This window comes from Nicotiana tabacum, chromosome 14, assembly GCF_000715075.1.
Source record: "Nicotiana tabacum cultivar K326 chromosome 14, ASM71507v2, whole genome shotgun sequence".
Lineage (NCBI taxonomy): Eukaryota > Viridiplantae > Streptophyta > Magnoliopsida > Solanales > Solanaceae > Nicotiana > Nicotiana tabacum.
In genome coordinates this window covers 16,915,401-16,943,218 of record NC_134093.1, presented here as the reverse complement: position 1 = coordinate 16,943,218, position 27,818 = coordinate 16,915,401, and positions in this window count along the sequence as shown.

The following is a 27,818-nucleotide window of genomic DNA, read 5'->3' as shown; positions in this document are numbered from 1 at the left end:
GTATGAAACTAGAGCAGATCTCCTATTGCTTGAGATGACCGATTTTGAAATTATTCTGGGCATGGACTGATTATCTCCATATCATGTTATTCTAGATTGTCATGCCAAGACTGTTACCTTGGCTATTCCAGCATTGCCTAAGCTGGAATGGAAGGGTTCGTCTGTTAGTTCATTTAATCGAGTTATTTCTTTTATAAAGGCTCAACACATGGTTGAGAAGGGTTGTTTGGCTTATCTAGCCTATGTTCGGGATACTACTGCTGAGACTCCGGCTATTGATTCAGTGCCTGTAGTTCGAGAGTTCCCTGATGTATTTCCTTCAGATCTTCCAGGTATGCCACATGATCATGATATTGATTTCTGTATTGACTTGGCTCTAGATACCAAGCCTATATCTATCCCACAGTATCGCATAGCTCCGAAAGAATTGAAAGAACAACTTGAGGAATTACTAGCCAAAGGGTTTATCAGACCGAGTGTATCGCCTTGGGGTGCACCGATATTATTTGTGAAGAAGAATGATGGAACAATGCAGATATGTATTGATTATCACCAATTGAACAAAGTCACTATTAAGAACAAGTACTCGTTGTCGCATATTGATAATCTATTTGACAAATTGCAGCGTGCTAGGGTGTTCTCTAAGATCGACTTGAGATCGGGGTACCATCAGTTGAAGATTCGGTATTCGGATATTCCGAAGACTGCTTTTCGGACTAGATATGGTCATTATGAGTTTCTGGTGATGTCCTTCGGTTTAACTAATGCCCCAACAGCGTTTATGGATTTGATAAACAGGGTATTCAGGCCATATATTGATTCATTTATCATTGTCTTCATTGATGACATCTTTATCTACTCGCGCAGTAAGGAGGAGTACGAGCAGCATAAGAGTGGTGCTTCAGACGTTGCGGGAACAAAAGCTATATGCTAAGTTCTCTAAATGTGAGTTTTGGCGAGAGTCTGTAGCATTTTTTGGGCATATTGTGTCGGGCGAGAGCATTAAGGTTGATCCCAAAAAGATTGAGGCAGTTCAGAATTGGCATCTTCCCACTTCGGCGACTGAAATCAGGAGTTTTCTGGGTTTAGCAGGTTATTATCGTCGGTTCGTGGAGGGTTTTTCATCTATTGCAGCACCTTTGACCAAATTAACCCAGAAGGGTGCTCCGTTCCGATGGTCCGATGATTGTGAGGTGAGCTTTAAGAAGCTCAAGACAATATTGACTACAATACCAGTATTAGTGTTGCCTTTTGGTTCGGGGATATATATATTATATTGTGACGCTTCACGCGTTGGTTTGGGTTGTGTATTAATGGAGGAAGGGCGAGTTATTGCATATACTTCACGTCAGCTGAAGCCCCACGAGAAGAATTATTTGGTACATGATTTGGAGTTAGCTGCGATTGTTCACGCTCTTAAAATTTGGAGGCATCATCTTTATGGGGTGTCTTGTGAAGTTTACACTGATCATCGCAGTTTGCAGCATTTGTTCAAGCAGAATGACCTAAATTTGAAGCAAAACAGATGGCTGGAGTTACTGAAAGATTATGATATTACTATCCTATATCATCCGAGCAAAGCAAATGTGGTTGCAGACGCCTTGAGTAGAAAGGCGGAGAGTATGTGTAGTTTGGCGTTCATTTCAGCAGAGGAGAGGCCATTAGCTTTGGATATTCAGTCCTTGGCCAACATACTTGTACGACTGGATATTTCAGAGCCCAGCTGAGTTCTTGCATGTGTTGTAGCTCAGTCTTCACTATTTGAACAGATCAAGGCTCGCCAGTATGATGATCCACGCTTAATGGTTCTTCGAGAAACGGTACTATGGGGTGGTGCCAAGGAAGTTACTATTAGAGCGGATGGTGTTCTGCGACTCCAGGATCGTCTGTGTGTTCCTAATGTGGATGGACTGAGGAAAAAGATCCTAGAGGAGGCACACAGTTCTCGGTATTCTATTCATCCAGGAACTACGAAAATATATCGTGACCTGAGGCAACATTATTGGTGGCGACGAATGAAAAAGGACACAGTTGAATATGTAGCTAGGTGTCTAAATTGCCAGAAAGTTAAATATGAGCACCAGAGGCCAGGCGGCTTACTTCAGCAGATGACTATACCAGAGTGGAAATGGGAACACATCACTATGGACTTTGTAGTTGGGTTGCCACGAACCTTGCGGAAGTTTGATGCAGTTTGGGTCATTGTCGACAGGTTGACCAAGTCGGCACACTTCATTCCGGTTATGACTACGTATACTTCAGAAAGGTTGGCCCAGATTTATATTCAGGAGATAGTTCGGTTACACGGCGTGCCAATTTCCATCATATCAGATAGAGGCCCTCAGTTTACTTCACATTTCTGGAGAGCTGTACAGAGTGAGTTGGGGACCCGGGTAGAGCTCAGCACAACTTTTCATCCGCAGACTGACGGGCAGTCAGAGCGGACAATTCAGATTTTGGAGGATATGCTCAGGGCATGCGTGTTTGACTTTGGAGGTCAGTGGGATCGTTTCTTGCCCTTGGCCGAGTTTGCTTATAATAACAGTTACCAATCCAGCATCGAGATGTCTCCATTTGAGGCTTTATATGGTCGGCGATGTCATTTTCCCATCGGGTAGTTTGAGCCCAGTGAGGCTAAGTTATATGGTACTGATTTGGTGAAGGATGCCTTGGACAGGGTAAAGTTGATTCAGGAGCGATTTCGTACAGCGCAGTCCAGACAAAAGAGTTACGCAGATCAGAAAGCGTGTGATTTATCCTTTATGATGGGTGAAAAAGTTCTATTGAAGGTTTCGCCGATGAAGGGAATCAAGAGATTCGGGAAGAAGGGCAAGTTGAGCCCAAGGTTTATAGGCCCATTTGAGGTGTTGAGACGAGTTGGGGAGGTTGTTTATGAGCTTGCATTGCCTCCCAGTCTATCGGGAGTTCATCCGGTTTTCCTTGTATCTATGCTCCAGAAGTATCATGCCGACCTATCACATGTGTTAGACTTTAGCACAGTTCAGCTAGATAATAGTTTGGGCTATGAAGAAGAATCAGTTGCCATTGTTGATAAACAGGTTCGCCAGTTGAGGTCCAAGAGGATTTCTACAGTAAAAGTCTAGTGGAGGGGCCAACCAGTCAAGGAAGCGACTTGGGAGGTCGAGAAAAATATGCGGAGCAGATATTCACACTTATTCAGCACTTCAGGTATAATTCTAAACCCGTTTGAGGACGAACGTTTGTTTAAGAGGTGGAGAATGTAATGACCCAACCAGTCATTTTGACTTTTAGAACCCCATTCCCTAAAATAAAACTTTACGTATGTGCTTTTAATGATTTATGACTTTCGGGAATGGTTGGTTCAAGTTTTGAAAGTGTTTGGGTTGAAATCGGAATACTTGGTTCCTTAAGTTGGCTTTAAAAGGCCAAGTTTGACTTCGGTCAATATTTTGAGAAAACGACCCCCGAATAGAATTTTGACGATTCCAACAGCTTTGTATGGTGATTTTGGACTTAAAAACGTGTTCGAAATTTTATTTGAAAGTCCGTAGTTAAATTAGGTTTGAAATGGCTAAAATAGAAATTTAAGTTTGGAAGTTTGATCGGGGAGTTGACTTTTTGATATCGGAATCGGAATCTAGTTCTGAAAATTTTCATAGATCCGTTATGTCATTTATGACTTGTGTGCAAAATTTGAAGTCAATCGGACTTGATTTGATAGGTTTCGACATCGAATATAGAAGTTGAAAATTTTAAGTTTCATTAAGCTTGAATTGGAGCATGATTCGTGGTTTTAGCGTCATTTTATGTGATTTGAAGTTTTAAATAAGTTCGTATGATATTTTAGGACTTGTTGATATATTTGGTTGAGGTCCCGAGGGTCTAGGGTGAATTTTGGATGGTTAATGGATCAAAAGTTGGACTTAAAACAGCTGCTACAATTTTTCTCTTCTGCTGAAAATTCTGGGCTGTGATCGAGCCCAAGATCGAGGCCCAAGATCAAGGCCCAGGATCGAGACCCAAGATCGAGGCCATGATCGAGGGTCATGATCTACCCAAGTTTTTTCCAGTTTTTACAAAAAAAATTGCTTTAAAAAATTACTTTTCAGTTTTTTTAAAGCAGTTTTTTTGTAAAAACTGGAAAAAAAATATTTTTGATTTTTTTAGTTTTTAGTAAAAATTATTTTTTAGTTTTTTTTTCAGTCTTTACAAAAAAAAATTATTTTTCGGGTATGAGTAATTGATCTTTTTAATTAATTATGAGATATTTAGAATTCATCAACAGGACGATGACACTGGTCCTTCTGTTTAAATGAGGGGTATATTTGAACCCAAAGTATGACTGCATGAGTATAAATAACCCAATACTATAACGAGGGCTCTTCTTAGACCATTTTCAAAATAAGAGGGGTATATTTGGCCATTTGCCGTTTAATATAATATATGAAGTTATATTATGTGTGGGTAAATTCCAAATAAAAAATATAAAGGTTTCAAAATAAATAATTTTCAATATATAAAAATTATTATTTCCGTAAAAAAATAATTAAGTATATAAAATTCAATAATTAAATTATATATAATTTATTATTTTCATGATATGCAGTGGGATAAATTGACATTTTTTTTTAGTTTTTAGTTTTTATTTTAAAATAATTTAAAGGTTGGAGCTTAATTTTCTTATTGTTCACAATACTTCAATTTTCTAAATTTATAAATAATATCTTTGTGTATTATTTATTTGATTTGTTTTATTTTTATAAATTAATTCAAAGTTAAAATATCCTAATATTATCTCTATTTTCATATAATCTAAATACTATCATATTTAAATTATAATTTTGAATTTAGTAAAAATATAAGCATATAAGTAATTTTATTATTTTTCATAATTTACTGATATTTTTATTATTTTTGCATTATTTGCCATAAGCAAATGAACTTTTATTTTATCTCAACTCAAATATTTCTATCTATAAATTTGAAATAATATTTTTATCCTTAAATTCGAAATCAAACTATTTCCTGTATCAAAAAATATATTTATAATATTTTATAGATATAGACTACCATATTAGGAAGAAACTACTCCCCAATTTGAATTGGCAGTTTTTTTCTTCTTATTTTCATTTTTATTTTAGAATAATTTTAAAACTACAAATCTATTAACTCAAAAAGAGTAACTAATTATTAACAACACATAATGCATAATTTAAATTTTTTAAAATTTAAATTTTAAAAAAACTAATTATTACCTAACCTAACTAACTTTATCCTAAATTGCCAAGTGGCCTATTGTAAGGTTGCCATTTGGCTTAATGTGGAGGCTTTTTCCTCTCCTTTTAATAATATATAGATATAGATTTTAAAACTATAAATCTATTAACTCAAAGAGAGTAACTAATTATTAACAACACATAATGCATAATTTAAATTTTTTAAATTTTAAATTTTAAAAAAACTAATTATTACCTAACCTAACTAACTTTGTCCTAAATTGCCAAGTGGCCTATTGTAAGGTTGCCCCTTGGCTTAATTTAAATTTTTTAAAATTTAAATTAAAAAAAACTAATTATTACCTAACATAACTAACTTTGTCCTAAATTGCCAAGTGGCCTATTGTAAGGTTGCCACTTGGCTTAATGTGGAGGCTTTTTCCTCTCCTTTTAATAATATATAGAAGATTATCCCTTTTTTATTATACTAAATGATTGATTCTATTGTGTTTGGTCATTTCTTATTAATTTTGTTGAAATATATCAAGTTGGTTGAACTTTCATGAGTCAAGTCATAATTGTTAAGCTCATGTGTTTGTTTCGATTTCGAGACAATATTTTGTTTTTGTTAACAAAACTAAATGGAGTATATTATTATTTATCTTTTATAATAGAGTTTTTTTATTTTATGTTGAAAATATGTGAGATTCATAAGCTTGAAAGCCTGTATAACATAATATTATCATTGATTGCATATAGTCAGAAGCCGCAGATTAGAACATAAAACTAAAAGAAGAACTTAGAATAAAAAAAAAGATTAAAACATAAACATATAGTCTGAAGATTGAAATGAAAACATAAAATGAGAAAACATCCATCATTGCGGTCTTTGCATCGAAAAAAAGAAATTAATCTACACAAAAACATAAAACATAAAAGATGAACTTTATTTCATTAACAAAAATGGAACCTCATGGAGCAGGAGTATACATCTCTAGTACTCCTCTGAGGGACCAGCGTAAACCACAAGAGGCCAGCTATCTGCAGCCCAAATCTCCCATGCTCATTCACCGATAAGAAAAGGGTAGTTTCACTCGTAATACCCTTTTAATAAATTATGGTCCTAATATCGAAAAAAAGAAATTAATTTGCACACACAAACATAAAACATAAAAGAACTTGATTTCATTAACATAAGTGGTAACCACAAAAAAACATCCATCAACATAAAAAAGAGAAATAAAAAATAGAAATTTACATAGACTAAATCAAGAGGAGTAACAGCAACATGAGGATCTTTAACATTAGCAAGAGTTGGAGCAGCACGAGGACCTTCAACACCAGGAGGAACAACAACATGAACAGGACCTTCAACATCAACGGGACCTCTCAGAGTAGCCATGAGTGAATACATCTCCAATATATCTTCAACACAAGAGGCCAGCTGCAACATTCACATCATGGATCTCCTATACTCTCTTACTGTGATGACCCGATAGGTCAATTTCCGTTTTAGCCTTCATTTCTGTGTTCCGAGACCTCGAATAGCTCCGTTTAGCCTTCCTCGATTTACATGCGCAGTCAGTGTATTTTTTCGGAAGATTTTTAGGTGACAAAATGATAAAATGTGAAATTTTGCCTTAAAACTCATTTGAGTTACTACGGCCAACATTTTATGTAAACGGACTCGGATCAGTATTTTGATGGTCCCGTGGGTCCGTATCGTGATTTGGGACTTGGGCATATGCCCGGAATCGAATTCGTAAGTCTCTAACTTGATTTAACGTAATTTATTGAAAACTAGCAATTTAAAGGTTTAAAGAATTTCTAAGTTTGACTGTAAGTTGACTTTGTTACTACCGGATTCGGATTTTGGTTCCAAAACTTGGTATAAGTTCATTTCAATATTTATGACTTGTCTGCACTATCACGACCCGAATTTCCCACCTTCGGACCGTGATAGCGCCTAACATTTCACTTGCTAAGCAAGCCAACGTTAGAATAATATTAACCAATTTTTAGACAATCTTTACATTATTAATAATCAAGGAAACAAAAGTGGAAGCAAAGTTTGAAATATAGTGAAATAATCCATAAATACAACGGTATCTAAATACCATTCTAGAATTGGTGTCACAAGTGCACGAACTTCTAGAATAAATACAAATAAAGGATTGAATAAAATAAAGCTGTCTGGAAATAAACACACGGCTAAAGTAAAAATAGACGGGGACTTCAGAACTGCGGACGCCATACAGTTATACCTCAAGTCTCCGCTGGTAGCTGAAATCCGAGCAAGTCTACGGTACGCCGCTGGGACCAACTCCAAAATCTATACAAGAAGTGCAGAGTGTAGTATCAGTACAACCGACCCCATGTACTGGTAAGTGCTGAGCCTAACCTCGACGAAGTAGTGACGAGGCTAAGGCGGGTCACTTACATTAACCTGTACGCAATATTAGTAACAACAACAATAATAGAAATAATTCAGGTAACTCATTTATAATAATTGAAGCCAACTCAGCAGTCATAACCAATTATCATTTCCATCAATTCTGTTACAGCGTGCAACCCGCTCTCACAATATATTCACATTCAATTCTGTTGCAGCGTGCAACCCGCTCTCACAATATATTCACATTCGATTCTGTTGCAGCGTGCAACCCGCTCTTACAATATATTCACATTCGATTCTGTTACAGCGCGCAACCCGCTCTTATAATATATTTATTTTAATTAAGTCTGTTGCGGCGTGTAACCCGATCCCCCAATATAGACTTTTAATAAGTCTATAGCGGCGTGCAACCCGATTCTCCAATATGGACTTTTAATAAGTCCGTTGCGGCGTGCAACCCGATCCTCCAATATGGACTTTTAATAAGTCTGTTGCGGCGTGCAACCCGATCCTCCAATATATTCATTATAATCAATCCTGTTGCGGCGTGCAACCCGCTCCTCAAACATATTCATTTACCAATTCTTATAGAAGAAATTTTTCCAATAAATGTAACAATTAATATAAAATTTTAAGACAACAAGCATACAATAATTATGATTTAATCATGAAACAAACAATGACAAATAGCAAATTATTATGGGAATCAGGGAGGAAATAGACAGTTTAATATTTAATATGCTAAATGTCAAATAACAATTAAAACACATCATTCAATTAGCATGTAACACTTAATGCATGAATTCAAGAATTAATATTTGACAAAGAATAAGAGGGAAATAATTATTATAATAATTAATTTATGATTTAAAATAATTTATGATTTTTCAACTAAGCAGGCAAATAATTAATTTGATGACGTATAGACACTCGTCACCTCGCCTATACGTCGTTCACATGCAATTCATATAACAAATAATTTAAGGGTTCTATTCCCTCAAGTCAAGGTTAACCACGACACTTACCTCGCTTGCAAATTTCAATCAATTACTCAACCACAACTTTTTCTTTTTAATTTGCCTACGAAAGCTTCAAATCTATTCACAAACAATTCAGTATATTCAATACTAATCATAGGGATTAATTCCATATGAATTTATAAATTTTTCGGATAAAAATAAAAAAATTCATTAAAATATTCGACAGTGGGACCCACGTATTAAATCCCAAAAAAACTCACGAAATCCGAATACCCGTTCCGATACGAGTTCAACCATATAAAATTTGTCCAATTCCGATATCAAATGGACCTTCAAATCTAAATTTTTCATTTTTGGAAGATTTTATAAAAATCTAATTTTTCTTCCATAAATTCACGTATTCATGATATAAATGAGTATGAAATCATGAAATATAGTCAATATAGGATAAGGAACACTTACCCCAATATTCTTTTGTGAAAATCGCCCAAAAATTGCCTTACGTGAGGTCAAAAATGGAAAAGGGTTGAAAATGGGACGAATCCCATTTTCCAGAACATAAGTTCTGTTTCTGGGATTTTTACCCTTTGCGAACGCGGTCAGTACCTCGCGTTCGCGAAGCAAAAATTTGTGCTATCCCATTTTAATCTTCGCGAACGCGATGCTTGCCTGGCTTGGCCTTCGAGAATGCGAGATACCCTTCGTGAACGCGAAGGCTAATTTCCTGGCCAGCCTCTTTCCCTTCGTGAACGCGAGGCTTCGATCGCGAACGCGAACCTTTGAACCTCAAGTCTACGCGAACGCGGTCACTCTGTCACGAACGCGAAGCACAAAACGTGCCAGCCCCAGTTTGCTCTTCGCGTTCGCGAGAGTACCTTCGCGAATGCGAAGAAGAACACACCAGAAGCCTGAAGTCTGCAGAAAACCAAATTTCCTAAGTCCGAAAATGATCCGTTAACCACCCGAAACCAACCCGAGCCCTCGGGGCTCCAAACCAAACATGCACCCAAGTCCTAAAACATCATACGAACTTGCTCGCGCGATCAAATCGCTAAACTAACACCTAAAAATATGAATCGGACACCAAATCAAAGGAAATTTTCAAGAAAACTTTAAAACCTTTATTTTTACAACCGGACGTCCGAATCACGTCAAATTAACTCCGATTCTCACCAAATTCGGCATACAAGTCATAAATATTATAGTGGACCTATATCAGGCTCCGAAACCAAAATACGAATCCGAGATCAATAAATCCAATATCAGTAATTTCTTAAAAATCATTAAGCTTTCAAGCTTTTAAGTTTTCATCAAAATTCCATATCTCGGGCTAGGGACCTTGGAATTCGATTCCGGGCATACGCCAAAGTCACAAATCATGATACGTACCTACCAAAATTGTCAAAACACTAATCCTGGTCTGTTTGTTCAAAATGTTGACCAACGTCAACTCAGTTGAGTTTTAAAGCTCTATTTCACATTTTAATCTATTTTTCACATAAAAACTTTCCGGAAAATTGTACGAACTGCGCACGCAAGTCGAGGAATGACAAATTATGATTTTTGAGGTCTTAGAACACAGAATTACTTATTAAATTTAAAGATGACATTTAGGGTCATCACATGCACAATTTGGTGTAAAACGCGATAGGTTCGTATTTGCGATTGGGGGCTAGGGGGAGCTGGTTCGCAATTGTGATCAAACTGGTCGCATTTGCGGAATGCTTAAGTTCGCACTTGCGAACTAAACCATCTCATTTGCGATGGCAGCAGAGATGCAACTTCTCTGCAATTGCGATAGATTTCTCACATTTGCGGGCTTGGACAAAAAGTTGAAAAGTTGGGATTTAGCTCATTTTTCATAAATTCTCAACCCTAAACACCCTAGAGGAGATTTTTCTAAGAGATTTTCTTTCTAAATACATTGGTAAGTGAGTGTAATCTATTTTTTTTCAGTTATCCATCACATAAGATTTCAACATCAAATCTAGAATTTTTATGGTAGAAATTAAGGATTGGGCTAAAATTAGAAATTTTTGTAAATTTGGGATTTAGACCTCGAATTGAGGTAAGATTTCGAAACTAATTACATAACTGGGTTCAGGGGTGAATGGGTAATCAAATTTTGGTCCGAATCTCAGGTTTTGACCAAGCGGGCCCAAGGATTGACTTTTGTTGACTTTTTGGGAAAAGTATAAAGATCTTAACTTTATGTATTGTAATTGATTTTCCTAGCATTAAATGATGTTATTGAGTCGATTTTGGTTAGATCCAATTAGTTTGGAAGCGTATTTTAGAGGAAAGACCTCGGTTGAGCTTTGATTTGCTTGCGGAGCGAGATAAGTGTTGGGTCTTATCTTGATTTAAGGGAATTAGGAACCCTTGAGCTATGTGCTATGTGAATTACATGTGTAGCGACGTATATGAGAGGTGACGAGTGTATATACGCCGTCAAAATAGTCGTTTCCATGCTTTTCCTTATTTTATTAATTTTCTCATTCCATGTCTTAACTGTACATGCCTTAATTTCTTTCTATGCCATAACTTGTTACTTGTCATCTATTTACTCTTGTATTAAAATGCTCGTTTATTCCATAATTCCATGATTAATTGCTACTTACCTTAGTTATCTTACTTGTACACTTTAATTGTCTTATATTTGGCTTGTCTTGTTGCTTTGTATTAGTTGTAGTATTTCTTGATTTGGCACGAGGTTCCTTTATGGCTTTGCTTTCATATTCTTTAATTGTAGAGATTCTTGTGAATTGAGTTGTTGAATTTATTACATTTATTGACTTTGTTTATGGATCGGGTTGCACGCCATAACAGGTGGAATAAGGGAGGATTGATATTGATATGGTGGAATCGGGTTGCACGCCGCAATAGATTTTATATGTGATTTCAATATGGTGAAATAAGGGAGGATTGTATTTGTACGGTGGGATCGGGTTGTGCGCCACAACAGATTTTATATATTATTCTTGTCATTGATATGGTGAAATAAAGGAGAATTGTGCTTGTACGGTGGGATCGGATTGCGCGCCGCAACGAATTGTGTGTTTTGTATTCATTGTTGCATTATATTAGCTTTCGGTATTTTCATACGAGATTTTGAAGACTGGCGTTTTTGGTTTTACCGATTTCAAGGATTGAGTTTATTTTCATAAGTTAACTGCCTTACTTTTCCTGTGTACCTTTCTTGTCATAGGTTAATGTAAGTGACCCCCTTAGCCTCATCACTACTTTGTCGATGTTAGGCTCGGCACTTACAGAGTACATCAGATCAGTTGTACTCATACTATACTCTGTTCTTCTTGTGCAGATTTTGGAGTTGGTCCTAGTGGTGGTTAGTAGATTGCTCAGATTGATTACCTGATGGAGACTTGAGGTACAACTACTCGGCGTTCGTAGCACTGAAGTCCCATTCTACCTTATTCTAGTTGTTTATTTCATTTCAGACAGTTATACTTTCATTCTGACCATTATTTGCATTATTCTAGTCGCTCATGCACTTGTGACACCAGTTCTGGGATTGTATCTAGATATCGTGGTTGTTATGATTTTTCTCACTCTATTTCAATTTATTCAGTTTCTTGATTATTATTTAATTTGAATTGTTAAAAATAGCTAAAAACTATTCTAACATTGGCTTGCCTAGCAAGTGAAATATTAGGCGCCATCACGGTCCCGAGGGTGGGAATTTTGGGTCGTGACAAGTTGGTATCAGAGCACCAGGTTGAGTAGGTCTCATGAGTCATGAGCAAGATTAGTAGAGTTTGGAGGATCGGTATGAAGACGTCTGTACTTATCTTCCAGAGGCTATGGAGTTTAGGAAAATTTTCACTTCTTTCTTTATCTATCGTGGGATTTTATTCTATCATTGATGATTGAACCATTCTATTATTGTTCTCTCGTAGATGGCGAGAACACGCACTGCATCTACAGCCAGACAGGAGCCGGAGCCCTATGTGGCAGCTACTACCAGCGGCAGAGGCCGAGGCAGAGGTAGAGCTCAGCCTAGAGCTCGATCAGTAGCACCCGCAGTGGAGCCTCCAATCGATCACGAGGAGGAGGTTATAGCTCAGACTGTAGCCGTCGGACCAGCTTAGGTCCTAGAGTAGTTCATAGCCACTCCAGTGCTTCAGGACGCTATAGTCTATTTGGTGGGCCTTATGGAGAGTGTGGCCCATACCGGTACATTCTCGGTGGCACCAACCATATCTCGGGTGGGGGAGGAGCACAGACTCCTGCTACCCACACTCTGGAGTAGGCGGCTCCCCAGTATCAGACTCCAGCAGCCCTGCCAGTTGGGGTGATTCAGCTGGGTGTTGAGGCACAGGCCGGTGATAGGCCTGCTATGTTCTGAGGCTTTGTTGAGGTTGGATAAGTTTACCAAGCTCTTTCCTGTTCATTTCAGTGGTGCACCTTCTGAGGACCTTGCGGATAGGGGTGCTTAACAGGTGGATCGGGCGGATAATTATGCTTAACGGTTCGGTATAACAGTTATCGAATTATAAATGTAGTAATCCGCTAGCCATCTAATAAGACAACGGGCGGATTAGTAAAGGATTAACGATTATCGGCGGTTAACGGGTGGCTTATCGGCTAAACCAAATAGAATTTTTTTGAACAATCATCCAATCAATACTAAACAGTTTCAAATCAATACCAAATTTTTAATACCATCTAAGATCTAACCAAACTGTATTTTTTAATTGAAGAGTCTTCAAGAATACTCATATTGTCATACACGTATTAACCAAATTTTTAATACCATCAAGATTACTTATATAGACATACACGTATTCATCATTGAGATTTCGATTTTTGGACTTCTCAGTTCTCATTTCAAGAGAGACAAGACCGACGACTTCTATGCCTCCGGTGGCTGCATACAATAAAGAATTAGAAAATAGAAATTATGGATTTAGCCATTTATGGTTTCAATAGTACTTTATATATATAGGGGTAAAAGTGTAAATATAAAATTCTTAAAGGGTTAACAGTTTACCCGATAAGAAAATTGAGTAATCCTCCCCCAAATCGTTAAGCCGTTAATTATAAAATCTCAATTCGTTCACCATTCATTATCCTGATAATCTGATACCAATAAACCAATAAGCCAATAAGTTATCGATTCAGTTTGGTTAATGGTTTCGGTTCGATTTTGAACAGCCCTACCCACAGGATTATATAGATCGCTGCCACGAGGTGCTGCAGAACATGGGTATAGTTGAGACCAAATGGGTCGATTTTGTAGTGTTTCAGATGATTGGTTCCGCCAAGAGGTGGTGGAGAGATTATATGTTGACTAGACCAGATGGGTCGCCTGCACTTACCTGGATCAATTTTCACAGCTATTTCTAGAGAAGTTCATCCATGTCACTCTGAGAGAGGATTACCGCAAGCAGTTTGAGCGTCTTTAGCCTCATCTGGAGGCAGGGGTACTTTTGGTAGAGGCCATGCTCCCAGGCCATTTCAGTCAGTGCTTCAGGTATCTCATAGTGCTTCAAGGAGTCATGGTCCTTATGTACCTCATTTTGGGCAGCCAGCCTACAGTGCACCATCAGCTCCTATCAGTGCACCTCTAATTCAGAGCTATCACTGTGGTTATCTGCCCCGTTCAGGTCAACTTTAGCTTCAGGAGCAGGATGGGTGTTTTGAGTGTAGAGGTACTGGTCACATTAGGAGGTTCTATCCGAGATTGTTGGGCGACATACCACAACAGAGTTCTCATCCTATGGTTCCGACACTGGTTGCTCCACCACCCTCTTAGCCAGCTAGAGGCAGGGGTCAGGCAACCAGAGGTGGAGGTCAAGCCGTTAGAGGTAGAGGTCAGGCTGTTAGAGGTAGAGGTCAGGTTGTTAGAGGTGGAGGCCAGCCAGCTAGAGGTCGTCCTAGAGACGTAGTTCAGAGTGGTGGGGCCCAACCTCGATATTATGCTTTCCCATCTAGGTCTGAGGCCGAGTCATCTGACGCCGTTATCACAGGTATTGTTCCAGTTTTCCATAGAGATGCTTCAGTTCTATTTGATCCGGCTCTACTTACTCCTACGTGTAATCCTAATTTGCTTCATATCTAGTTGTGCCTCATAATTCTTTGAGTGCTCCTGTGTATGTGTCCACACATGTGGGAGATTCTATAGTTGTAGACCGTGTCTATCGCTCGTATGTGATTACTATTAGAAGTCTTGAGACTAGCGTAGATCTTTTACTTCTTGATATGGTAGATTTTGATGTTATCTTGGGCATGGACTGGCTGTCACCTTATCATGCTACATTGGATTATCATGCCAAGACGGTGACCTTAGCCATGCCGGGGTTGCCTCGATTAGAGTGGAGAGGGACTCCTGGCCATTCTACAAGTAGGGTTATTTCCTATGTGAGGGCTCGACGTATGGTCGAGAAGGGATGTCTAACGTATTTAGCCTATGTTCGTAATTCGAGTGCGGAGGTTCCTTCCATGTATTTAGTTACAGTTGTGCGTGAGTTTCCAACGGTTTTCCTGCAGATCTGTCAGGGATGCCACCCGACAGGAACATTGACTTATGTATTGATTTGGCTCCGAGCAATCATCCCATTTCCATTCTACCATACCGTATGGCCCCGCCAGAGTTAAAGGAATTGAAGGAGCAGTTGGAAGATTTTCTTGATAAGGGATTCATTAGACCTAGTGTCTCGCCTTGGGGTGCGCCCGTATTGTTCGTGAAGAAGAAAGATGGGCTGATGAGGATGTGTATAGATTATCGGCAGTTGAACAAAGTCACTATCAAGAACAAGTATCCATTCCCGAGGATTGATGACCTATTTGATCAGCTTCAGTATGCCAAAGTGTTTTCGAAGATTGATTTGAGGTCTGGCTTCCATCAGTTGAAGATTAGGGCATCTAATGTCCGTAAGACGACTTTTCGGACTCGGTATGGGCATTATGAGTTTTAGTGATGTCATTTAGGTTGACAAATGCCCTAATAACATTTATAGATTTGATAAACCGGGTGTTCAAACTCTATTTGGATTCTTTTATAATTGTATTCATTGATGATATCTTGATTCACTCCCGCATTTGAGAGGAGCATGAGCAACATCTTCGGATTGTACTTCAGATTCTAAGGGATAGTCAGTTATATGTCAAGTTTTCAAAGTGTGAGTTTTGGTTAGACTCATTCGCCTTTTTGGGGCATGTTGTATCGGCAGAAGGCATAAAGGTGGATCCTAAGAAGATTGAGGTAGTTCAGAACTGGCCTAGACCTACTTCAGCTACAGAAGTACGGAGTTTCCTGGGTTTGGCGGGTTATTATCGCCGGTTCGTGGAGGGGTTTTCATACATAGTAGCCCCATTGACTAGATTGACCCAGAAGGGTGCCCCATTCAGATGGTCGGATGAGTGTGAGATGAGCTTTCAGAAGCTCAAGACTGCTTTGACTACTGCGCCAATGTTGGTATTGCCTACAGGTTGAGGATCCCACATGGTGTATTGTGATGCATCTCGTATTGGGATCAGTGCAGTATTGAGGCAGGATGGAAGGGTGATTGCATACGCGTCGCGGTAGTTGAAGGTTCATGAGAAGAATTATGATGTTCATGACTTAGAGTTAGCAGCCATTGTTCATGCGCTGAAGATTTGGAGGCACTATCTTTACGGTGTGTCGTGTGAGGTGTTCACGGATCATCGGAGCCTACAGTATCTGTTCAAGCAGAAGGATCTTAACTTGAGGCAGGGGAGGTGGTTGGAGCTGTTGAAAGACTATGGTATCACCATTCTGTATCATCCTAGGAAGACCAATGTAGTGGTTGATGCCTTGAGTAGAAAGGCTGTGAGCATGGGTAGCCTTGCGTATATTCCGGTTAGTAAGAGCCCGCTTGCAGCAGATGTTCAGGCTTTGGCCAATAGTTTGTGAGGTTAGATGTTTTGGAGCCCAATCGTATTCTAGCTTGCACAGTCTCTCGATCTTCCTTGTATGAGCGCATTAGAGAGCGTTAGTATGATGATCCCCATTTTCTTGTCCTTAAGGACACAATGCGGCACGGTGTGTGCCCAATGTGGATGGACTTCGTGAGTTGATTCTTGAGAAGGCCCACAATTCCCGATATTCTATTTATTCGGGTGCCTCCAAGATGTATCAGGACTTGCGGCAACATTATTGGTGGAGAAGGATAAAGAAGGATATAGTTGCATATGTAGCTGGGTATCTGAATTGTTAGCAAGTAAAGTACGAGCATCAGAGGCCTGGTGGTTTTCTTCAGAAGCTAGAGATTCCTGAGTGGAAGTGGGAGCATATCACTATGGATTTATTGTTGGACTCCTACGGACTCAGATGAAGTTCGACGCGGTATTGGTCATTGTGGACAGGTTGACCAAGTCGGCAAAATTCATTCTAGTGGCAGTTACCTATTCTTCAGAGCGATTAGTTGAGATCTACATCAGTGCGATCATCCATCTTCATAGTGTGCTCGTGCCTATCATTTCTTATCGAGGTACACAGTTCACCTCGTACTTTTGGAGGGCCGTACAACATGAGTTAGGCACGCGGGTGGGGTTGAGTATAACATTTCATCCCCGGACGGACGGGCAGTCCGAGCGCACTATTCAGATATTGGAGGATATGATTTATGCTTGCGTTATGGAGTTTGGGGGTTCTTGGGATCAGTTCTTGCCGCTTGCAGAGTTTACCTACAACAACAACTACCAGTCAAGCATTCAGATGGCTCTCTATGAGGCATTATATGGGAGGAGGTGCCATTCGCCAGTTGGATGGTTCGAGTCGGGGGAGGCTCTGTTGTTGGGTACATATTTGGTACAAGATGCCTTGGATAAGGTTAAGATTATTCAGGATCAACTTCACACCGCTTAGTCTAGGAAGAAGAGTTATGTCGACCGTACAGTTTGTGACGTTACATTTATGGTTGGAGAGAGGGTATTGCTCCCGATTTCACCCATGAAGGGTGTGATGAGGTTCGGAAAGAAGGGCGCCCTAGGTATATCGGACCCTTTGAGATTCTTGAGAGAGTGAGTGAGGTGGCCTACAAGCTCGCATTGCCACCTAGTTTATCAGCAGTCCATCCGGTGTTCCATGTGTCCATGCTCCGAAAATATCACGATGATCCGTCTCATGTGTTAGATTTCAGCTCAGTCCAATTGGATAAGGATTTGACTTATGAGGAGGAGCCGGTGGCCATTCTAGCCCGACAGGTCCGATAGTTGAGGTCTAAGAGTTATCCTTCAGTACGAGTGCAATGAAGAGGTCAGCCGATCGAGGCAGTCACATGGGAGTCCGAGTCGGACATGCAGAGTAGATATCCATACCTTTTCACCAGTCCAGGTACCTTTTTATGTCCGTTCGAGGACGAACGTTTGTTTTACCGGTGGAGAATGTGGTGACCCGATAGGTCATTTATAGTTTTACCCTTCATTTATGTGTTTTGAGACCTCAAATAGCTCCGTTTAGTCTTTCTCGATTTGCGTGTGCAGTCCGTGTCCTTTTTTCGGAAGGTTTTAATGAGAAAATTGGTAAAAATATGAAATCGTGCGTTAAAATTTATTTGAGTTGTCTACGGTCAACGTTTTATATAAACAGACTCGGATTAGTATTTTGACGGTCCGAGTGGGTCCGTATTATAATTTGGGACTTGGGCGTATGCCCATAATCGAATTCGGAAGTCCCTAGCTTGATTTAACGTTATTTGTTGAAAACTAGAAATTTAAAGGTTTAAAGAATTTTTAAGTTTGACCGTAAGTTGAATTTGTTGCTACCAGGTTCGGATTTTAGTTTCGGAACTTGGTATAGGTTAGTTTCAATATTTATAACTTGTCTGCAAAATTTGGTGTAAAGTGAAATTGATTTGACGTGATTTGGACGTCCGGTTGAAAAATTAAAAGTTCTTAAGTTTCTTTAAAAATTCCATTTGTTTTGGTGTCCGATTCATGGTTCTAGGTGTTATTTTGATATTTTGATTGCACGAGCAAGTTCGTATGATGTTATTACACTTGTGTGTATGTTTGGTTTGGAGCCCGAGAGGCTCGGGTGAGTTTCGGATAGGCTATAGACTGGTTTTGAACTTAGAAGAATAACTGATGCATTTTTATTCTGGTGTTACCTACAGATCTCGCAATAGCGAGGTCTTGCACACAAAATGCGAGCCTCACTTTTGCGAAGAATACTTCGCATTTGCGACCATGGGTTGGCTGGGTTGGACTCGCAATTGCGAGGAAATTGTTCGCATTTGCGAACTTGCTGCTGCCGCTTTTGCAAAGGCAGAGTCACAATTACGACTCAGTGTGTACTGGGCTACCTTCGCATATGCGAAGGAATGGTCCGCATTTGTGAGTGGCATGGGTTCGCATTTACGACCAAAACATCGCATTTGCGATGACTGACCTTCTGAGAAGGGTTCACATTTGCAACCTCATTCTCGCATTTGCGATGTTCGCAATTACGAATAAGATATCGCAATTACGACATCCACATCTGGTAAAAGAAGGGGAAAATGATATTTAGCTCATTTCTTTCAAACTCTCAACCCTAAACTTTCTAGAGGCGATTTTTCCAAGAGATTTCTTCCTAAATTCATTGTAAGTGACTTTAATCTACTTTTTTTCCATTACCATTACATTTCATAAGTTTTCAACATCAAATCTAGGATTTTCATGGTAGAAATTAGGAATTTGGGTAGAATTAGGGATTTTTGTAAATTTGGGATTTAGACCTCAATTTGAGGTTGGATTTCGAAACTAATTACATAACTGGGCTCGGGGGTGAATGTGTAAATGGGTTTTGGTCTGAATCTCGGATTTTGACCAAGCGGGCATGGGGTTAACTTTTATTGACTTTTTGGGAAAAGTGTAAAGATCTTATGTATTGTAATTGATTTTCCCAGTATTATTTGATGTTATTGAGTCGATTTTGGTTAGATTCGATTAGTTTGGAGGCGGATTTTAGAGAAAAGGCCCCGGTTGAGCTTTGATTTGCTTGCGGAGCGAGGTAAATGTTTGATCTAACCTTGATTTGAGGGAATTAGGAACCCTCGAGCTATGTGCTATGTGAATTACATGTGTAGCAGCGTATATGCGAGGTGGCGAGTGTATATACGCCGCCAAAATACTTGTTTCCATGCTTTTCCGCATTTTAGTAATTATTTTATTCCATGTCTTAACTGCTACATACTTTAATTGCTTTCTATGCCTTAAATTGCTACTTGCCATTTATTATGCTCGTATTAAAATGTTAGTTTCTCCCATGCTTCCATGATTAATTGCTACTTGCCTTAATTATCTTACTTGTACACTTTAACTGTCATATATTCGGCTTGTCTTGTTGCTTAGTATGATTGTAGCATTTCTTAATTTGGTACAAGTTTTCCTTTATGGCTTTGCTTTCATATTCCTTATTCATAGAGCCTCTTGTGAATTGAGTTGCGGAATTTATTATATTTATTGATTTTTATTTGTGGATCGGGTTGTACTCCGCAATATGTGGAATAAGGGATGATTGATATTGATATGGTGGGATCGGGTAGCGTGCTGCAACATGTAAATAAGGAAGGATTGATATGGTGAAATAAGGGAGAATTATGATATTGACTCTGATTATATGGTGGGATCAGGTTGTGCGCCACAACAGATTTTACTTGTTATTATTAATATCGATATGGTAAAATAAGGGAGGGTCGTGTTTGTACGATGAGATCGGTTTGCGCACCGCAACGGTTTGTGTGTTTTTTATTCCTTTTTATACTGTGTTGGCTTCTGTGTTTTCGTACGAGATTCTGAGGATTAGTATTTCTGGTTTTACTGATTTTCGAGGATTGAGTTTATTTTCATGAGTTAGCCTTATTTTCTTGTATTTCCTTTCCTGTCATTATTATTATTATATTGTGTACAGGTTATTGTAAGTGATCCGCCTTTGCTTCGTCACTACTTCGTCGAGGTTAGGCTCGACACTTACAGAGTACATGGGGTCGGTCGTACTCACACTATACTCTGCACTTTTTGTGCAGATTTTGGAGTCGGTCCCACCGGCGGTCAGTAGATTGCTCGGATTGACCATCGGACAGAGACTTGAGGTACATCTGCTCGGCGTTCGCAGCCCTGAAGTCCCCTTCTACCCTATCCTAGTTGTTTATTTCTTTTCAGACAGTTTTACATTCATTCAGACTATTACCTGTATTATTCTACTCGCTCGTGCACTTGTGACACCAGATCTGGGGTTGTATCTAGATATCGAGGTTGTTATAATTTTTCTCACTCTATTTCAGTTTATTCAATTTCTTGGTTATTATTTAATTTGAATTGTTAAAAATGGCTAAAAATTATTTACATTATAGTGTAATTTTAATATATCGAGGGTTGGTTAATAACACCAAAAAGAAATAGAAGAAATTTGATAAATTCTATATAATCTATTTATCACACAATTGAAAAATGATTTTAGTTTGCAAATGCTATATATCTAATTTCTATTCTCTTTTAATAACCAACAAAGAAAAAGCATGTAATCTTGCTTTAATCTACAAATTTTCTCTAATGGAGAATTAATAAAAGACTGACCATAATATTTATTTTGAATACTTTTGTGATGATCTAATTCTAAATTGATTTTGATTCCAAGGTCATATCTGTAAAACTACAACTAATTAATGAATCCAATGAAATATTATTTCATTATAGTGTAATTTTACTACAATGAGGGCGGGTCATTAACACCCAAAAGAAATAGAAGAAATTGAAAAATGATTTTAGTTTGCAAATGCTATATATCTAATTTCTATTCTCTTTTAATAACCAACAAAGAAAAAGCATGTAATCTTGCTTTAATCTACAAATTTTCTCTAATGGAGAATTAATAAAAGACTGACCATAATATTTATTTTGAATACTTTTGTGATGATCTAATTCTAAATTGATTTTGATTCCAAGGTACATATCTGTAAAACTATAACTAATTAATGAATCCAACGAAATATTATTTTCATTATAGTGTAATTTTAATAGAATGAGGGCTGGTCATTAACACCAAAAAGAAATAGAAGAAATTTGATAAATATTATATAAACTATTTATCACACAATTGCAAAAGTGATTTTAGTTTGCAAATGCTATATATCTAATTCTATTGTCCTCTTTTTCCTATATAACGTCATAGAATTTTTAGTTGTCCTTGCAATCATTGACTATTATTGGCTGTTGTGTCCAACGTACAAAGTGAAACACTTGCTAAAATAAAAATGGACATGATCAAAATTCTAATGTAAATTATGATAATGTTGTACGGTATAAATTATACAATTAATTAATCATATGAGATGATATTCTTTTAATTAATTACGTCGCAATATTAAGCATTCTTATCTGGGTTGAAAATAACTTTAGAGTATTATTTAAGAAAAAATAATATTTTATAGCCGCTCTTAAAATAATAGTCAAAAAAAAATTATAGTTTTTGTATATTTTTGTATGTATATATTTCTGTATTTATATACAAAAATATATATATAAATCTTATGTATTTTTACGGTTAATGAATGTAAATAGTTTTGGCCGCGCATTAAAAGTAATCCATTTGATTAAGCAAGAAGTTGGTCAAATTGTTGAGGCCTTTAAACAAGTTAAACGTAACCATCCTAAAACATTATGAGTACCTCTTCTTCAGCAATATCTCTCCTTTACCACAAAATAAATACAAAAAAATAAAAATGCAGAAGAGGAAAAATATTTTTTTCTCCCAATGTTTAGAGAAAATTAATAAATTTTGCATAATATTAATCGGTGAATATAAACACAAAAGGAAAATAAAATCTCTAGAGAGGAAAAACATCAATTAAATTTCGAGTTTTGTTTGCAGATCTATCATTTTACAAAAACGGTATTATTTACATTGATAAACTTGCCATTATAGAACATTTGGAATCTATTATAAGTTGGAAGGTGAGTAGTGCATTAGCCTATAAATTCTTTACACAGTCTCTAGAATTAACTTGCATGATTCACTGTCATCTCTTCATTCTGAAACAAATCAGATAGGTCAACTCTACCTCTTTTTAGATAATTTTTTATGTTTTGTTTGACATCAAATATTAGCATTTCTGACATTGTTTTTATTTTCTTTTTTTACTTTGTTCTTCAGCATGTCAACTCGTCCGTCACTTCTTCGTTGTCATGTTTGTCGCCAAATAATTCGCGGCTCTCAAGAATTCATGATTCATGTTCAAACTCATCATCCCGTACATCAACGGGAGATATACGCAACAGAAGGTTCACGTAGATCGAAGAAGAAGAAAAGAGCTATGTCCCGATCTCCACCACTACCACCACCATCATTTCGTCCTCCCTCTAATATTAGAGGTGACGGTAGTGATAGAGGCGTACGTGTAAACCATCTACTGCTACCGCCACCGCCACCGTCACCGTCATCACCACTATCACCGCCATCACATCGTTCAGGCTCTGTTAGAGGTAACAATAATGATAGGGGTGTGCATGAAAATTATCTACCACCACCACCATCACTACCACCATCGTATAGTTCAGGCTCAGTTAGAAGTAATAATGATGATCGAGGTGTGCATGCAAATCATCTGCTACCACCACCGTCGCTACCATCACCACCACCGCCGCCGCCTCCGTGTCCCCGCTCGGTTAGAGGTAACAATGATGGTATAGGTGTGCACGCAAACGTGCCGCGACAAATGCTTCAGTCGACAAGAAGGAGGACGACCTATGTTCGAGGTTCGAATTCAATAGCTTTGAACCTAAACGAAACATCTTGTGAGTCTACAAAATCGTACACAAATGAGATAGATTTTCCTATTCTGGACAGATCTGATCCGTCTCAATTGAAATTCAAACCTCTGGTCACTTGTGTTGATGATAACGAAGCTAAAGGGTTGGATCTAAGCTTAAGGCTTTGAATTTAAGAGTAGATGAGCTTATTTGAGTCTTTGTTTAGGCCAAAATTTTCCAAATCCGATTGTTTGAATGATTATTTAAAGTTTTTCCATTTCTTTAAAGAGTTGTATTCCCTGGATTCTAATTTAGCATGTCTTTGAGTCATAGATGCAATCTTTTATGTTATAGAAAACTTATATATTGGCAATTCTTGAATGAAAAGCTAGTGTCTATCCATATACTATATTAAAAGCACGAAGGTTTTTAGTGAAATGTTGTTCGCATTTTTTACCCTTTTAAAATAAATTTTACATTGGACAAAATCATAATTAAATTACTCTCCCTAATATTTAGGAGTTTTAAATCAATTAAATCATTATTTTCCTTATACATTTACGGCTTTGAAATCACATAAAACTTTTCATATTAAAACTTTTCTTATTTAAACTATGTATGGAATTCTAATGTCTTTTAAATTATTATAAAATTGTAATTACCATCCGAAATTAGGAATTCAAAGCCTACTAAAAAAATATTCTTAAAGAAAGTTGTGTCTAATATCCTTTTTAGTTCCAAGATCGTTGAACATACTTTGACGGCAAGTATGACGAGTCTATACTTAAAACTTGGACATTAGCTACATCAACAAAAATCAAAACAATTTAAAACTTAATCATAACGTTAAATACAATTAGTGAAACAAGGTTCAATACCCTTTAAAACTAGATTTTATATTGGATATAATTATAATTTATTAGTCTCCCAATATTTAAAACTTTAAAAAAATACAAACTAAATTTTGGTTATTAAATCTTCCCTTATTCAAACTACATATATATAGAAACTACTAGAATTTAAAACCAAACAAAAATTTACTTATAAATCCTTTATGTATTTAAATTTAATTATGACTTTTTTCTTAGGTATATTAGATAAAGTGTATATATGCGTACACTAAAAATTTACTAATAAAATTTTAGATCTAATTTTAAGTCTTCAAAAATTGAAGATTACTATACTATGTAAACCAAACTTATAACATACTAGGACGAGTATGAAAATATATGTAAATAAGTTAAATACGACATGCTTAGATTTTTAAAATAGTAGTAGTATTTTAATTTAAAGTAATACGTACTATATTGTACTTTAAGTTAATTATATGAATACATTGAATATATATTGTGAATTTATACTCTATAAATCACAAACCTATTTATGATACTCGATAAGTGAAATACAAAAAAGAAATATTTATGTATTGAAATTAATAAAAATAAATCATATGATGTTATTCACAAGTAATTTAAGGTAATAGTTAAAAGAGCTAAAAGAAAACATAGAGAACGAAGGTGCACATATTCCTTATTAAGTTAGCTATACAAATCAATATTCTTTTTAAATATAAATTTACGCACTTATTTTATAATTCAAAAATAATATTTATATAATTTTTTAAAAAAATTTAATACTCATTTAGGTAGGTTACACGCGCAACGCATGTAGCGTAAAACATATTAAAAGCACGAATACCCTTAGCGAAATGTCATTCACCTTTTCTAACCTTTAAAATAGCGATCACACTAGATAAAATTGTTAAATTAACTATTTTTCTAATATTTATAATTATGAAATTAATAAAATTTCTAATATTAAATATTATCTTATTTGAAGTATCTCCTACTATTTAGGAATCTAAAGTTAAACTAAAATTTAAAATATATTTAAATACATTCCTTATTTGAATTGGATAAAATAACTATTCGCCAGTGGTATATTTCTTCCATATATAATAAAGTGATCTTCACTCCAAAAATATTAACCCACTCACTTTAGGTAGACATATAGTTTATTTTATAACTATGAGTATGCTACTTCCTCAAGACACAAACAAACCTAAACATCTATATCTATACAACTTAAAAGTATAAATAAATGCAAATAAATTATTTATTGGAAACAACAAGGATTTTAGCTTTATAAGCATTAACTATTGAGGTGTCAAGAATTATTTTTAAAAATTATCTAGATAGTTAATTTTGAAAAACAAATAATCTGAAAGTATAAAATAACTATTGAAGTTCTAAAAATGAACCTAACCAAAAGTAAAAATTCCTTTAACAAATAATTCTAAGGTAAAATAACAAGTACGAGTTGTTTAATATTCAAAATTTTGAAATTAGCTAATTAAATTTCACAATAATTTTGATGGAATATAGTTTAAAGATCAATGTTTGCACTAAAAGCTTTTTGAAGATGAGTATAATCTATCTATTTATATCAATACTATCATACAAAGAAGAAAGTCTAACATGAAATATTGATCAACTTTTACCCTTTATGAGCGCAGTTCGTGTTAAATAAAATCATAATTACAGTTAATACTTTATTTTTAGTAGAACTAAAATTTAAGATTTTAATGACTTTTATGGGATAAAGTTTTTTCTTTGTTGAGTTAGCTAAATAAGATTGGATTTAATCATCATGTTTATGATTTTAAACTTTTTTCTTTTAACTTTTATTATGTAATCAAACACAAATTGTAAAATAATATTTATAACATTTTTGTAAAATCTACTTGAGATGAGGTACACGCGCAAAGCGCATACCCTAAACTAATATATACAATGATAGAATTCATTCTAGATTTTTATATACCACGCAAAATAATACTGGAACAAATCAAGATTTTGTTGGTCAACGAAGTAGTTAGGACCAATTATGTATTTTTAAAACTTAGGAAAAATGTTCGAATATACCCTTAACGTTTATGATTTCTCTTACATTTATCCTTCATTTGCTTTTGTTATTTTTCATTTTAAATATGCCCCTTCCACTATTTTTTACTCAAAACTGGACGGAAATGCCCATTTTGAGTTCGCTCAGGCGGATATTCCCGTTGATCTTGACTTTACAAATTGTTAGCTTCTGTCTTTCCATACTGAGTCTTAGCACTTTTTCCGTGAAAAAATTAGTCTGATTTGGTTTAATACAGTGGAAGCCACGTATGGGTACATTTGACCCTATTCAGTTATTCAGGAGCATATTTGGATATTTTAATTGTTCAGACTTCAGAGGCATACTCCAAATTATTACAGATGATATATATAAACCTTTGATAGTTTAAGGGTAAATTTAGAATTTTTTATTTATCTACGTGGCTCCACAATGGCCAATGTCATTGCTAAACTAGACAATTATTAGCGGGAGGAGCGTATTTGAGACGAAAGATAATCGTGGGAACTTTAATGGACAGAATATAATCATGAGGACCAATATAAGGCAAATCAAATACTTTAGGAGCAAATTTGAATATTTTTGTAAATTTTATTTAAGTACACCTTATTTGGTCCTAACTATTTATGTTGACCAACAAATCTGAGGTCTTTGCATTTTGCACCCCTAATGTATGTTCTTTTGTGATTTGTACCCGACCCTATTTCTTATAATGATTTGCACCTTGATATTTTTATTTCTTCGCAAAATAATAAAGTAATCTTTTTCAATTTTTCATGAGGAAAAAATAAGAAAGATGCAATTAATAGTCGCTAAATATTTGTTTCGTTTAAATTATTAGAAAGATTCGGAAAAGTTTGCATTATCTTTGTAAATTCAGTTTCCTTGAAATGAAGTACAAAAAAAAACTGTTTTCTTTTGAATCGTCAAAGTTTTTCTCATTTTGCCTTTATTCCAATTAAGGGGAAGTTCAAAAATAACAAAATAGATACAAGGAGAAAGGGAAAATCGTATAAAGCAAAGCCATTGAAGGGGATCTTTTTGGTTTATTGGAAACCATAATTGCTACTTTCATAGTTTGAGCAATCATAGATCGTAGTTTTCCAATCAGATAAAAACCTTAGCAAGAAATACTCTTGGTATATTAATATTTTTCCTATTTTGACCTCATGAAAATGTTAAAAAAGAGTGGGATTATTGTTTTGCAAAAAAAAAAAAGATGAGACTAGGGTGCAAATTATAAAAAAGAACATACATTAAGGGTGAAAAATACAAATGACTTACAAATTTATCTGACTTGAAAAAAGAAAATTGCCTAGTTTTGTTTTTAGGGCATGAGATTTTCCCCTTTAAAATAAGAAATTTGAAAAATGCTAAGCGAGGTCAGATGGTCTTCTTGAATTTACAATAAATTTCATTCCTCAAGCAAAGTTTGGTATATTGTTTCAAATTAAATAATGGGTAATCTTGCCTCAATCTAGATCAATATCTCTCTTATAGAAGGAAGATGGAGGATTTACCATAAGTATTTACATGAAAATTATTGTGATAATCATAGTTCTAATTTCATTTTCCTGCATTGAATTTGAAAAAAATACAGAATTATAAATAACAACTAATATACAGTAA